This window comes from Cryptomeria japonica, chromosome 9, assembly GCF_030272615.1.
Source record: "Cryptomeria japonica chromosome 9, Sugi_1.0, whole genome shotgun sequence".
Lineage (NCBI taxonomy): Eukaryota > Viridiplantae > Streptophyta > Pinopsida > Cupressales > Cupressaceae > Cryptomeria > Cryptomeria japonica.
This window is the reverse complement of record NC_081413.1, coordinates 272,846,041-272,860,999: the sequence shown is the minus strand read 5'-3', so window position 1 is coordinate 272,860,999 and position 14,959 is coordinate 272,846,041. Positions and strand designations below refer to the sequence as shown.

The following is a 14,959-nucleotide window of genomic DNA, read 5'->3' as shown; positions in this document are numbered from 1 at the left end:
GTTTACATACCCTTCTTTTTATGTGTCCATGTAATTCTTTCAAGGCATATTCTAACAAATCTTCAAATAAAATCAATTAATAAACAAACTTCTCTTTGCCACGTCACTTCAGTTGTTTTAACACATAAATTGTATATATGTTGAATTTAACAAACTAAACATATTTCATCTTTTTGTTGTAGAGATGCATATTAACACAGAACAACATACCCACCCTTTCACTCTTCTCACTTTTCAAGTTAGCACTGGTTGTAGCTGAAATCTCTATGAATGTCAATTATACAAAGTTATACACAATAAAAACAATGCTATGCTTAGTTTGTTCTTTTTTACTGCAAAACATGTGTTGCTCACCCCACAATTAACTTTCTAACTGTTTTAACACTACAATGAGTATATTTCTAATCAGTTTTAAACTTTATACAACTCAAACATTTGTAACAGCTTTTATGAATCTCATTGTTAGAGGAACTCTGTATTATACCTCTGATAAGTTTTGTTGCAAAAGTGTCTGTTGCATTCAAAAGTCACAGCTGCAGCATAAACAACTCTCCCAGGTATGATATTTACTTTTTTTGCTTCGAACATACTCTATTGACACGTTTTACTGCTCTAACATTGCTTTCCATCACTTTTAACAACTTCCATCTTTGTGCGCCAGCTACAATACATTACCTCTCTAGTGCAAACCTTCTCAATCAACCGTCCAGTCCAGTTTTCCTACTACAAATTGAAGGTATGCATACCTACCCAACAGATATAGTTTACATTCTCTTCTTTTTATGTCGCGATGTAATTCTTTCAAGGCATATTCTAACAAATCTTCGAATAAAATCAATTAATAAACAAACTTCTCTTTGCCACACCACTTCAGTTGTTTTAGCACATGAATTGTAAATATGTTGAATTTAAGAAACTAAACATATTTCTTCTTTTTGTTGTAGACATACATATTAACAGAGAACAACATACCCATGCTTGCACTCTTCTCACTTTTCAAGTTAGCACTAGTTGTAGCTAGACTGTCTTGTCAATGTCAATTATACAAAGTTATACACAATAAAACCAATGCTATGCTTAGTTTGTTCTTTTTCTCTGCAAAACATGGTTTGCTCAACCCACAATTAACTTTCTAACTCTTTTAACACCAAAATGAATATATTTGTAATCAGTTTTAAAGTTTACACAACTCAAACATTTATAATAGCTTTTATTAGTCTCATTGTTAGAGTACCTGTGTGTTATACCTCTAATAACTTTTGTTACAAAAGTATCTGTTCCATTCAAAAGTCACTACTGCAACATAAACAACTCACCCAGGTATGACATTTACTTTTTTCGCTTCGAACATACTCTGTTCACACATTTTACTACTCTAACATTGCTTTCCCTCACTTTAAACTAACTTGCCTCTTTGTACGCTAGCTACAATACATTGCCTCTCCAGTGCAAACCTTCTGAATCAACCATTCAATCCAGTTTTCCTGTTGCAAATTGAAGGTATGCATACTTGCCCAACACACAAAGTTTGCATTCTCTTCTTTTTATGTGGCCATGTAATTCTTTCAAGGCCTACTCTAAGAAAACTTCGAATAATGTCAATTACTAAACATACTTCCCTTTGCCACGCCACTTCAGTTGTTTTAGCACATTAATTGTATATATGTTGAATTTAAGAAACTAACCATATTTCTTCTTTTTGTTGTAGAGATACATATTAACAGACAACAACATACCCATGATTGCACTCCATGCCGATTACAAACAAACATTTTTAGGTCATTTCCAAATTCATACTTTATATCTGCTTTGCAACTTTACCAAATTAATCCTTCTGACGTCGATTCCTTCAATGCAGGCAAAACCTTTGACCAACCAAACTAAATCAGCTTTCCTATTTCACCAATATCCATTCATTTTGTTCCACATATTTCAGGTCATATTCCTTTTGCTTTCTTAAAAAAAATTAAATTTCACCATTATAGCTATTGGCCACTTTTACCATTCTTTATTCTAATGTTTTATCTCCCCATTACAAACAGATTTAAATTTTGTTGTCCTTCAACATTTTCTTTATTCTATAGTGTTGCCCTTCCAAAAATTGCAGACAAAAAAAACAAACAATTTGCGTGTTTTGAAACTTCGCTGCATTCCAGATTTATGACACTAATTAGGTCAGTTACAAATTTCAATGAAATATTTTGCATTGCTCGCATTTTCTTTCTTGCTATTATTCAATTTTACTTGAATAATTCATTGCTTTCCAATACCTTTCTTCCATTTTAAATGCTATCATTTGTTTAATTTTTCTTCTCACTGTAGGAACAATTATCCTTGCAAAATTTTGTTGATGCGCCCTCCACGATAATCCAATCCTACATTCAATACATTCTACAAGCTTTCTAAGGTTTATCTTTTCCCGTCTTTTGCACTTTTTTAACCTACCTTTTGCTCTTTTTCTACCCACTGAACTCTGCATTTAGGAATTCTTACAGCTCCATGTTTTTGGCACCTTCTCATCTTACACACTCCTCTCTACAGGATTGCACTTCATACACATTGCAATAGTTACAAATTGCCACTTACAAATCTATGAAGGTTGATCTACTTGATAGGCATGACATTCCTCGCCATGATCTACAAAATGTATATTGCCTATTCCTCTTTCTTGTCAGATATTACTTGTTACTCTGATTTTAACATGCCAATTTTTTTTTGTATTTATTAAATTATTTTATAAATTATAGCATTATACTATTCGATAAAAATAACACTCGAAAGATTTCCAAGTTGCGAGCTTTTAAACTCTTTCTATACTGCAGTTTTAATCTGTATTTATTCTACTTTAGCAAGTCATTTGCTCGCTCCATACTACTGAACATGAGGTAAATAAAAAATTTAACTCTTCATTCATTTAAATATTTGTGTTGAATTCTGTTCACCCATATATTATTGATTTTGCACGATTCTACAATTTCAATGGCTGTCATTTCACCACATAACACTTTTCACAAACACCTCTATACATTTCACCAAATAAATAATTTGACTTCAGGAAGTCTTATTTAATGTTCCTAGACCATAAATAACTAGCCAAATTGAAAGAAGTGACTCTTTTGTGACATTCTATCAAGATACTACATACTTGACTTCTTTTTGCTATAAAGTTTTTACCCACAATCGTTTTCCTGCACATTGTGTTAGGTATGAATCCTATGTTGCTGATTTAAATCTCCATGTCAATTGTAAAGTTGTTGAATTTGAGATTTGTAAAATATTCAGATTCCCATATTTCAGTGCTTTATATTCATTTTCTGCCGCTTAGAAACAAAAAATTGTTATCTTTTCAATTACTTACCAAAAAGGCATTCTATTCACGTAGAAGCCATAAAGAAAAAAAATTGATGTCATGTCCACTATTCTTCACTTTTAAATGTGCCTAACATTTTGATACACACCTTCAAAATTTACCGTATTCCAAAATTTGCAGGCTTTAAAACTCACCAGGCATTGTAATTTAAAACAAGTTGATCATGCTACCTTCATCCTGTTGCTCATCAACAAGTAAGTTGTTCTAATTTACATTTAAACCTTGCATATTTGGTTCACTATAACACTTTCTATTGCTGACAAATGTATTTGCTTGATTTCCTTGCAGTGCAGGTCAATCTGTCATGAGCCATTAAACATCTTGCAGCTTTCAACAGCTTTCAAATTATTTGATTCTTTAAAAGCTACTTTTTTACATCTCAGAACTCTATGTTCTCAAATATGAACATGTTCAAAATGACCATGCTGTTACCATATCATTTTTTTTAGTCATTAAAATCTAGACTCAGGCAACGACTTCTTACACTTATTAATGTTGTAACATTCACGTTTTCTTACTTCTGTTACTCTCTTCCATCATTGCTACATTTAATTCAATGTTCTCCTTTGCTAAACTCCACTATGTTTAACAATTAAATTCAATGAATGACCATGACTTGTTGCTTTCTCCTCACCCTTTCGCAAATTTCTCACTCAATTTTTAATATTTTGTGTACATACTTATTATTTCTACTACGGTACATTTTTTTTGGGCTATTTTGCTAAAACAAAGGTAAAATAAATTTGGAAAATTCACGTTGCCAAATGCTTATTAAATATTAACAGCTCAATTTCATTATCCATGCTTCAAAAATAGCTGCACATATTTTTGCTTCAAGTACACTTCATTTTACACTTTCCAGGAATCCAAAACAGCTACTCCATTCAAAATTTTGTCACTCATTTTCCTAGGATATTATAATTTTGTTCATTCATAGAACCATTTTGCCTATCGGCTTCCCATTGTGCGCACAATAGCATGCAACTGCTAGTTGTTATACACTTTGAGATCATTATTTTACTCTTTCCGATTATTTCTTTGAGATGTGGCATTGACTTTGATCAAATTCGAGGAGTATAGAAATGATTGTTGAATTCTAAGATTCTAAATTTAAATTGAAATTTCCATCACCTTTCCTAAACCTTCTATTAACGGTTATGAGATGAGATAGAATATATTTCATGTATCTTTTCTTATAATGATAATATGTTTGAAAGTAAATGTTCTAACAATTCTTCAATTTCATTATGACGTGTTTAAAGACATACACTATGTACTTTTAACACATCATATGATGAAACTGGAGAATCGTTACTAGAATATTTATTTTCAAATTAAAGAAATTAAAATAATTGAATTTACATCGTCATCATATATGGCCATCTACATGTGTTGTGAATTATGTCTTTTATCTTCCTCGTTTTCATCAATTCAATCCATAATGGAGTTTGACCTAGGAACCAACTCACCTATCAATTTGGTCAGTTTCTCAATGGTGTCTCTAAACACCATCTTGGATTCTTAGATATATTGAAGGAAAAATGCACGTGAACTTTCTGACACACTTTCTATCAAATTAGATTTGTAAAGCTCAAATGGTGTGAGAAAGAGGTCCTAGACATATGTGGTTGGTGTTAAGTCTTCTTTTATGCCAATTTTTGACAAGTCTCCTAGAACTAGTTATGCTTAACAATTACTTCTATATCCCTAATGCTATTGTGGAAAGGTCTTCCTCCAAGCTTCAAAATGTTCTTATTGAAAAAATTTCTAGTGCTAGTCCTAATATTTGTGTTGTGACAAGATGAGCCCAGAGGAAATAAAATCTAATTGGCCAAATGTAGATCTTAACTTTATCTCATGGATTCTTTCTAAACTCTTTTTTGAATAATGTTGATTGCATTAGGATCCTTTCAGGTGGCCCTTGGTTCAACCAAAGAATATAGATCTTCCTTCTAAATTGGAGGTCATAGTTTCATGTTTTGAATGAACATTTTAACAATAATCCCATTTGGGTTAGGTTTCCTAACTCACAATTGGAATTTTAGGGAAAAGAGGTGGTGATAAAGATAGCTAATTCCTTTAGAAATATAATTAGAATCATTCTTGTGGCTAGAAAGCTTTGATGTTGTTTACCATATTTTATGTGAATGTTGATGTTGATAAAATGTTACCATCTTCAATTACCTTTTCTTATTAGTATAGTGTTTAGGAATAACATATCATATATGAATTGAAATCTCTAAACCACTTTGCTAGGGTTTTCTACTGCTTCCCCACCTACTTTGTGTTTGATGGGTACTACAAATAGGGCCCCCTTGCGGGAGTACCCACCTCACAGGGCCCATAACCATGTGAACCCTAAAGATTCTTTTGGGCACTCTCAAAAGAGTGACTCTTTAGTCAAGGAGAATTTCGTGCCTCCTCCCTCACCTCAGTACCATCTTGACTCTTTTTTTTGCGAATAAGGAACCTACTAGTTTTGTGAACAAACTGTTAGGGGGATGCCCCCCTAAAATGGGTAAATCCCCAGTGCAATCGACTCCCCAGGTGGAGTGTATTGTGAAAGACCAACAAGTGAATATTTCTAATGTGCTACTTAATATGGCTATTGTTGAGCTCAACCTCTCTCTTGTTGGTAATTTTTTGGCTTTCGGACCTTTTATTGACCAGGTTAGGAAATGGGCTACTGCCATGTGTAAGTTAAAAGGTAGTGTGTTTATCAATGCTATGGAAAATGGTATTTTCCTTTTCAGTTTTGTCAATCAGGGAGATCTAATTAAGATCCTCACGGAAGGCTCGTGGACTTATGGTACTAGTAATAATTTCATATCCCTATGAAAATGGAAACCTGGTCTTGACCCTTGGAAAGACTTGGGAGAAGTTGCACCTACATGGATCCGCCTTCTTGGGTTACACCTTGAGTTCTATAATATGGGTGTGTTTAAAGGGATTGTTGATTCCTTTGCCAAATTTTTAGCAATGGATAGAATCATAGAGTACAAGTTTAGACTCCTTTTTGCTAGAATTTATGTTAATGTGGCCATTAACACTATTTTGTTGACTCAAGTTACGCTCTTGTCTAGGCTTGGTTCTTGAGTTTACCTATTGAATATGAAAATGCTATTAAATCCTTATGTCAATCTTGTAGAAGATATGGTCATCTGAATTTTGAATGCAAGAAACGGCCTATTAGAAAACAACATATCTTCAATGCTCCTTCTGCTCATCCTAATGGGTGGCTAAAGGATACTAAGACCCATACAAATGGGGTTTCCATACTTGCCCCTATCCCATCTATTGCTAAGATAGAGATAAATTTGGCTAAAGATAAGAAAAAGCAACTTGATGATCTGATGGCTTGTTCTTCTGGTTTGGAGCTGAATATGACCTTTGAGTCAAAACCTTTGCCAAACGTGGATATCCCTTCTCTGCCCAGCTGGAAGGATAACGTGGTGAGTGATCTTTGGGTGTGGATACAATTGTGGATTTGAATCACAACCCTACTATGGTACCCTGCCAGACTACCTCTGGGGTCATTCAAAAGGAACCTGAAGTGGAGACTATAATAAGTTACCTAAACCCCAACATAGAGAACATTAGTCTAGACAATGTGATCAAAATCCCTAAAGAGAAATCTATAGCATTTTTTTTCAACCTAAAAGAAAACTTACATATCTTGGGTTTTTCTTAACCCCCCCTTCCCCCCCCCTACCTTGTAAGTCAAGAAAGACTTTTGTTGATGAAGAAGATGATGACTCAAGGATTGGACCCAAGTTAGTGACAAGAATAAAAAGTAAAAGAAAGCCGATGCAGGAGGAGAGAATAGAGTTGGATGAGCATTGCAGAAAAATTTCAAGAACAAGGATGCAACAAGAGGGATTGCTAATGGTAGACAAAGGACTTTTAGATGGTCTCTCGAAAACCAAGAAAAAGAAAAAGTAATTTGCATCCCTTAGTGGAGGGATGTTTGTTCTACTCAAGGTTGAGTATCTCCTTTGCACTTGTATTTGTATGAATATTATATCTTGGAACATGAGCGGCTCAAATAGCCCCATGAAATAACACATGTTGAAATGTATGTTGATGGATCAAAAAAGTGGATATTCTCCTACTACAGGAATCGAAGATGAGATCTAAAAAAATTTTGAAGACGGTCAAGTATTTTTGGCCTTATGTTGATTTCCTTGTTAGTGATTTGCTGAAGGAGCATCTAGGGGTATTGCTACCTTGTAGAATCTGACCTCTTTTAAAGGTAGTCTGATTCATTCTACCAAAAATTGTCTTATTGTTAAGTTGAAAAAATTGAGAACCCAATTTGCATCCAGAACCTCATACATGTCTATGCTCCCAATGCGAGAACCCCTCGAGCATGCCTTTGGTCCTCTCTAGCTACCTTCATCTTGAGCTCCTATGTGGACTTCTAGATGTTGGCTAGAGATTTCAATTCTCCCTTGTACCCTTCTAAGAAATCTGGTGGCATTGAAGACTATTCTGAGAGCATGAATGATCTTGTGGACTTTATTTCCTCAGTGGGTCTAATGGATATTCACTTGGTTAGTTCCAGATTTGCTTGGTCTAACAAGAGAATGGGACAAAACCTCATTCATGTCAAACTAGATTGAGTTTTGGTCTCAAGAAATTGGAGATATGTTGACTCCTTATCCCTAAGTTGCCCCCCTAAATCTAGATCGAACCATAATGATATTATCTTGTCTTCAGATGATGATGCCAGGAGAGGATCTTATCCATTTAGATACAAGATCACATGATCTCTCCATCAATATTTTAGAGCCTTGGTTGAGCAATGGTGGAATGTTCAAATTAATGGTACTCTCATGTTTCGGGTGGTCCAAAAATTAAAATTGTTAAGGAACAAAGTAAAAGGTTGGAATAGATACTCCTTTGGGAATATTTTAGTAGAAAAAGTGTATTTTTGGTCAATTGGAAGCTATTCCAAACAAGATTGAAAGTAATATTGCTACTCAAGAGGAACGCTTGGAGGAGATCTCGCTAAGAGAACATTGGTTCAAACTGAATAAAAAAGAAGAGGTATTTTGCAAACAGAAATCCAGGATCCAGTGGCTCATGGAAGGTGATAAGAGCACTAAATTCTTTCACCAGTCCACTATGAAGCACAAAAGCAAGAACAAGATAAGACAACTATGGAAGGAATATGGTTCAATTATATAAGATGAGGTGGAGATTGTTGAATTGTTTGTGAACTTCTTTGGTAACCAAAATACTAATAGTTAGTGTGGCTTCAAAGACCCTAATTGTCTGCTTGAGGTTATCCCTAAGGTTATCACTGGTGAGGACTTGCATATTCTTAATTCAAGAGTCTTGTTTCAAGAAGTTAAGGAGGTTGTTTATTCATTTGGGGCTTATAAGGCTACAAGACCTAATGGGTTCCCCTCGACTTTCTTCCAAGAGTACTAGGACGTGGCTGGAATGGATGTCTTTAATGTTGCTAAGGACTTCTTCAGGTCTAGTAAATTCCTCAAGCAAGTTAACTCTACCTACATTGCTTTGATCCCGAAAACATTTGATAATATTATTTTCATTAAGAATTTTAGACCTATTACCCTATGTAACACTCTGTATAAAATATTTTCTAAAGTTATTGTTAATAGGTTCAAACTTGTGCTTGATAAAATGATATTTGTTAATCAGAAAGGCTTTGTTAAAGGGAAACATACTATGGATGTTGTTATCACTGCCCATGAACTAGTTCATTTGAGGGAACATAGTACAAAACCTAGTATGGCTTTTAAATTAGACATATCAAAAGCCTATGATAGAGTTTCATGGAACTTCCTCTCTGAAGTGCTTAAGAAGTTTGACTTTAAAGATAATTTTTTAAGGATAATTTTTGAATGTGTGACTACTTCAATGTTCTCTATTTTGGTTAATGGATCATATAAGGCATACTTCTCTTGTGGTCATGGTCTCTATCAAGGGGACCCTTTGTCCTCCTACTTGTTTATCATTATTGCTGAAGTTTTGGGGAGGAATATCGAAAGGCTAAAGAGGACAGGTAGACTAAAATGTGTCAAGGATGCCTCTACTCTAGACCGTATATCTCACCAATAGTTCATGGATGAAAATATCATTTTTGGAGAAGTGTACATTTCGGAAGCTAGAGGCTGGAAGGAAATCCTTGACAATTATGCTAAGATATTGGACCAACAAATAAATTATGAAAAGAGAAAATTGTTCTTCTTGAATGTCCACCTAAACTTACAGTAAAAAAAACACCAAAATATGACTTGTGAGGTTGCTTCCTTACCGGACTCCTATTTGGGATTTCCTCTTATTTCTAAATCCCCCACTAATCTCTTTTGGAATGGCATAATTGAGAGGTTTCAGAAAAAGCTTGCTGGATGGAAAGCGTAACTTTTTAAAGCTTGGCTGGTAAAATCCAATTGGTTAAGTCCTACTTGCAAAACATCCCAGTTTACTACATTTCTCTCTTTAAGAAGCCTAGATTGAAAAAAATTTAAAATGCTTCCTCTGGACAAGTATAGAAGAAAAAACAAGAATGTCCCTAGTCGCTTGGGATAAAGTCTGCAGCTCCATTAGTGAAGGTGGGCTTGGGATAAGGAAGCTTAAGTCCTTTAATAAGGCCTTAATTTCCAAAATTGGATGGCAATTGATTGAAGGTGTCAAAGACTGGGCCAAAATCTCTACTGCTAAATACCTAAATAATGCCAGCAAGTGCTATTTTTTTCTTGAAAAAGAAATACCCTTTGGTTCCTGCATATGGAACTATGTCTCAAAAATTAAGAGTATTCTACGAAAGGGAGGGAAAATACACTTATTCACCCCCCCTCTCAGTGTTCATTGATTCCAACAGAATCCTCCAATGAGGATTCAGAGGATGAGGAATTTTAGGTGGAAGAGGAGGAACAAGAGGAGAAATATAAGGAAGAGTTGGATGAGGAGAGTGACTCTTTGGAGGATAAGGACACTTTGAACTGATTTCCTTGCCTCGAAATTCTATGGACGATGTGGAAATGGTTCCCTACTCTCAGGATTCTCCCACCGATAAGGAAAATTACAGTGCCAGAAAGTAGCACAATCGGATAATTGAGCTTCAATTCAAGGTAATGAATCTTTAAGCCAAGATAGAAGAATATAGGTAGGGATACTACCTAATGGGAAAGTCCTTAAGCTCTATTTGTGCTATTACCGATGGCATAATGCAAAAAGCGGCCATGGGATTTGTCTCAGGGAAAATTTGGATGAAGAAGAAAGCTAAAAAACTAGGGAAGCATGGCAAGTCGCAAGACAAGGAGAAAAAAGAGGACACTCTATACCCAAATATTTAGAATGAGTGGATGCAGTGACTAGAGCGAGACTGGAACCTTATTAAGGAGGACTAAGATGTAGCTGAATCGGATTCCTTTTTGGTTTGTGATGATTTTAAAAATATTTAATCTTAGTTTTTCTAAAGACTCTCATATGAATAGGCCTGCGTGCCATATGTCTAGCACATGTATTAGAATTAAGTTCTTTGATAAGTTTGTAGACTTTTTATACTTAATTGCTAGTATCTATCTTATGGATAGATGGTGGCTAGACAAGATAAGTATGTTTAGTTATGTTGATATCATTGTTTTTTATTTCTGATAAATATGTCCGAACTTTCTAGTTGTCTGGTTGTTTGATGCCAAAGGTTGTGTTGTTGCTCTCTAATTTTTTTGTTTTGTGAGGGTTCAAGGCCCCCTCCCTACTAAAGTAATCAAAAACATATCATGTATGAGGCAGCCTCAAATGTTTACCACATATGTCCAATGGTTGGGCATTCACCTACTACTTGCATGGACAATAGTTTGAGACAAAAGGATCAGAGGAGAGAAGAAAAGGATCCTAATGCTCATCAAGGTTTTTATGAGTCGTCTTCCTTAGAATTGATTAAATAATCCCCTATTTTCAAGCATATTGGTGAGAAGGGTATAAAGTAGGTCATTGGGGGGGGGGGGGATTAGGTGTAATAATAGCATTGATATTCAACCCTTTTTAGTTTGATTTTCCTTTTTCCAATATTCTACCTAAATGAAAAATAAAAGTGGAGGCTTCAATTTCCTCGGGCATGAAAAATAAGAAATTTAACAAACATGAATTGGTTGTCAAAAAAGCAGGAAATTATGACAAGTATTTGGAGCTCGGGCTTAAGATTTATGAGTTGAAGCCACTTGAATAGTTTCTTTCTTGGTAGTTAGTTTTGTTCAATTTATTTTTGTAATGTTACTCATTTGTGAGATTTGATTTTCTTTTGCAACCTTCTTATTGGTTTGTTATTGTGGTGTTCCTATGTAGTCTATGGCTTGATGTTGTTTCATGTTGATGCAGATGTATCTCTAATTATTCTATTTTGATCTTTACAAAAGGATGGGACCATTTCAAAATACCTCTTTGTAGTTCATAGCTTTGGTCAAACATATTCACCCATAATAAATTGGTATTAATGTGAAAAATGCATGTGTTGAAAAGAAAATTATAAATTGATCTTCCTTATATTAAATACTTAATATGTCACTATTAAGAATCTTTAGAAATCATCATTCATATTAATAAATTAAAATATCTTTGAAGTTACTTTTTTTAATGTAAAATTATCAAAAGTATCTGAAACTATCACATGTACATAAAATATTAAAATTATTAACACTTCTTAAAAATACTATCAAAAGATCAATTGATATAAGTATTGATATTTCTATTAATCAAATAATACAAAATTAAGTTTTAAAAATATAATTATGCAGTGTTGACCAATTAAACTATAGAATATTTGCAACTATCTAGCTATTCAATCACACTTCTACATGCTATTATAATTTTTTTATAAAAAAATTATTGTTTATGATATGTGAAATCATCTAGATTCATACCATTTCGTGCAATCTTTCTGAAATGCTATTTTGGATTTGATGAGTCATCTTACAGAATAAAGAAAAGGCAAGAATAACGTCTGTTCATGTCAAACTTCGTGGCTTACCCACCCATCAGGAGAACTAATTTAGTTCATTCTGGGTCGATGTCATACAAATATTGTACAGATTAGTACATTAATATCCTACATCAATATAGCAGTTTGGTTAGTCCAGGTGTAAAATATAGTTTTCATTCAATTAGAGTGATTTACAAGAGTTTTATAGTGCAGCAACAACAACAATAATTTCCATCCTCTCTGCTAAAATAATCCTTTCATTCGGTCATATCCAGTCATCTAGCCTTCTGGGCTCTTGACATGCTCATTAATACATAAATAATTGAAGCTCTGTTGAATTTAGCAATCCATTATGTTATGTTAGGTAATACATGTAAATTATTCATATGTGAATAGTCAGCAATCAGATGAGGTCTATTGCATGTGGATAAGGTTCCTTACATCACTTCCCAATTATGCTTTCCTTCAAAATGCAATGCTTATAATTTAATTTTTATGTCACCTGCACAAGATTTGTAGATATGTTTCTTATATATTGGGTGTTTACATGTAGATATGTTTCATATATATTGGGTGTTTACATGTAGATATGTTTCATATATATTGGGTGTTTACAGGTAACAAATTTCAACAAATTTCAGACTTGTAAATTTGGGTTTCTGTCGGTCTTTTTTGGTTTTTGACTTGCTGTCTCTTGTTTGCTGGCGTTTTGTTCATCCGCTGTCTTTCTTACTGTGTTGTCTTTTGTGTTTTGCTGCGCTTTGATGTAAATCTTTTGTTCTTTTGACTGTAATGGGTTTCAAGGGCCCATCAAAACCTGTTTTCCCATATTCAAAAACAAATTTCAGACTTGTTCAAGCCATGCTGATAAATTAGAATATAATAAGTTCATAAATTGAATATAAAATTTTAAGGTTTTGTTCACATGTATTAGCAGTCCTGTGTCACTTGAAGGTAGTAAACTAATAACTCACAAAATAATACATTTTAGGAACTACACAACAAACTAACAAAATAGTGTCTAGGGGTAACAAAAGAATTTTTTTTGAAAATTGACATGACTATTAACATTTCTAATCAATGTGATATTTTTTTTTAAGTAAACTTGAATAACTTTTTAATTTTTATTTTCTTTTTATATATTAAATTTTTTTTTTTTTTGGTTGATAATAGGCAGGGCCAGGATATTATATCGATTTTAAAGAAAATTTACAAAAAAACCACAGATTTCTACAATGACCCATAGAGAAGTAGGGCACAGAAACCGTGAGGATCTAATTCTGATCATGACCATGCACAGGTTGTTAAAATCTTAGAAGATCAGAAGGAATGACCACATCCATAGCCCTGAGTTTATTCTCAACTCAGAGCAGGCTTTATCTGCTGAATACAAAACATGTATCCTTCTCAAATAAAAACTATAAAAGCTTTAAACAAAATTTTTAATTCTAAGTCATTGTTAGAGTTTCATTTAGAAGACTTAGAGTAAATAGAGAAAAGCAAGCGAAGAGCCAACTATGTGTTCTGTAATGGGCTACCAAAACAAAAAGCCTAGCTAGAACCTATTTGTTTAATCCTCTCCTCGAGGAATGAGAGGAGGCATTGGAGAAGCAGATTGGCTTCTAGCACGTCCTCATCCATGACCCCTTCTTATTCCAGTTGCACAACCGGTACCTCATCCACAACCTTGCTTCCTTTGCTCCGCATGGGAATCTTCTGCTTCTATTTTGGATGGTAGAAAACCATTGAGCCTAGCAAAATTCAAGAATTCTTCATCTTTGTCCTTGTCCTCCGGATTGTCACCCAGAAACTTCCATTCTAGAAACCTTAGCGCCATGGCAGCAAAGGATCTGTGTTTTTGAAGGTGCTTTCCCTCCAAGTCTAGCAGAAAAGGATAATATTTTATCAACTCTCCCAGGACATTGAATAGAATTCTTTCACTCGGACATGGAGCACCAAAGTCATATCGAGATTTGTTTAGAATTTCTTGCAATTCAAGAAAGATGTCTCCTGGGAAGAGTTGTCTGGTAAGGTTCTAGACTCTCTATTTATCGAGCTTGAGATCCATTAGGGAGGAAACGAACCGAGACAAAATATTTGTATTGTCTCGAGGATATTCATTTCTGCTGATATGCCCGCTCCCTAGTATGAGCTTAACGGCCAGAATAACTGTTGGCTCTGGAACTAAGAGGATCCTCTTCAATCCCTGGTCTAAGATTTGCCTGAATGAAACTTGGTAGGTTGAGGCACAGAGTGAGATGGGGGTATCCGCTCGAAAGAACGAAATTGGTCTGGGGTAAACACTCATAATAAAGCCGAAAGGCTCCTCCCTAGTCATCGCCTAGCCTCTGTGAGATATCTTAGACTTCTAGGATGAGGGTTGCAAAAAGAAAGCAGATCAAAAATCTACAAAAGAAAGCCAAAGAAAAAGCCATTAAGCGCTGGCTTCAAGGTGCATTTAATGCAAAGTGCCTTGCATTAAAAATGCCTATAGAGGTGGCAATGAATATCTTTCTTTCATCGTGTCAAAACTTGAGGCTGAAATTTCGAGCTCTTCCCAAAGGACAACACATGCCTCGTACTTGCAATGACAGCGTTTTGCAGGATGTCTTTTCAGGATGGAAGAGGGAAATAAT

At 34.5% G+C, this 14,959-nt stretch overlaps 1 long non-coding RNA gene across 1 annotated transcript; it reads left to right on the top strand.

The window, feature by feature from the left end:
• Window positions 1-1,311: 1,311 nt before the first annotated feature.
• Window positions 1,312-1,939, top strand: LOC131858035 (uncharacterized). Its single transcript, XR_009358841.1, has 3 exons — window positions 1,312-1,500; window positions 1,709-1,778; window positions 1,859-1,939. It is a non-coding gene; the product is annotated as an uncharacterized LOC131858035 (long non-coding RNA).
• The last annotated feature ends 13,020 nt before the right edge of the window (window positions 1,940-14,959 follow it).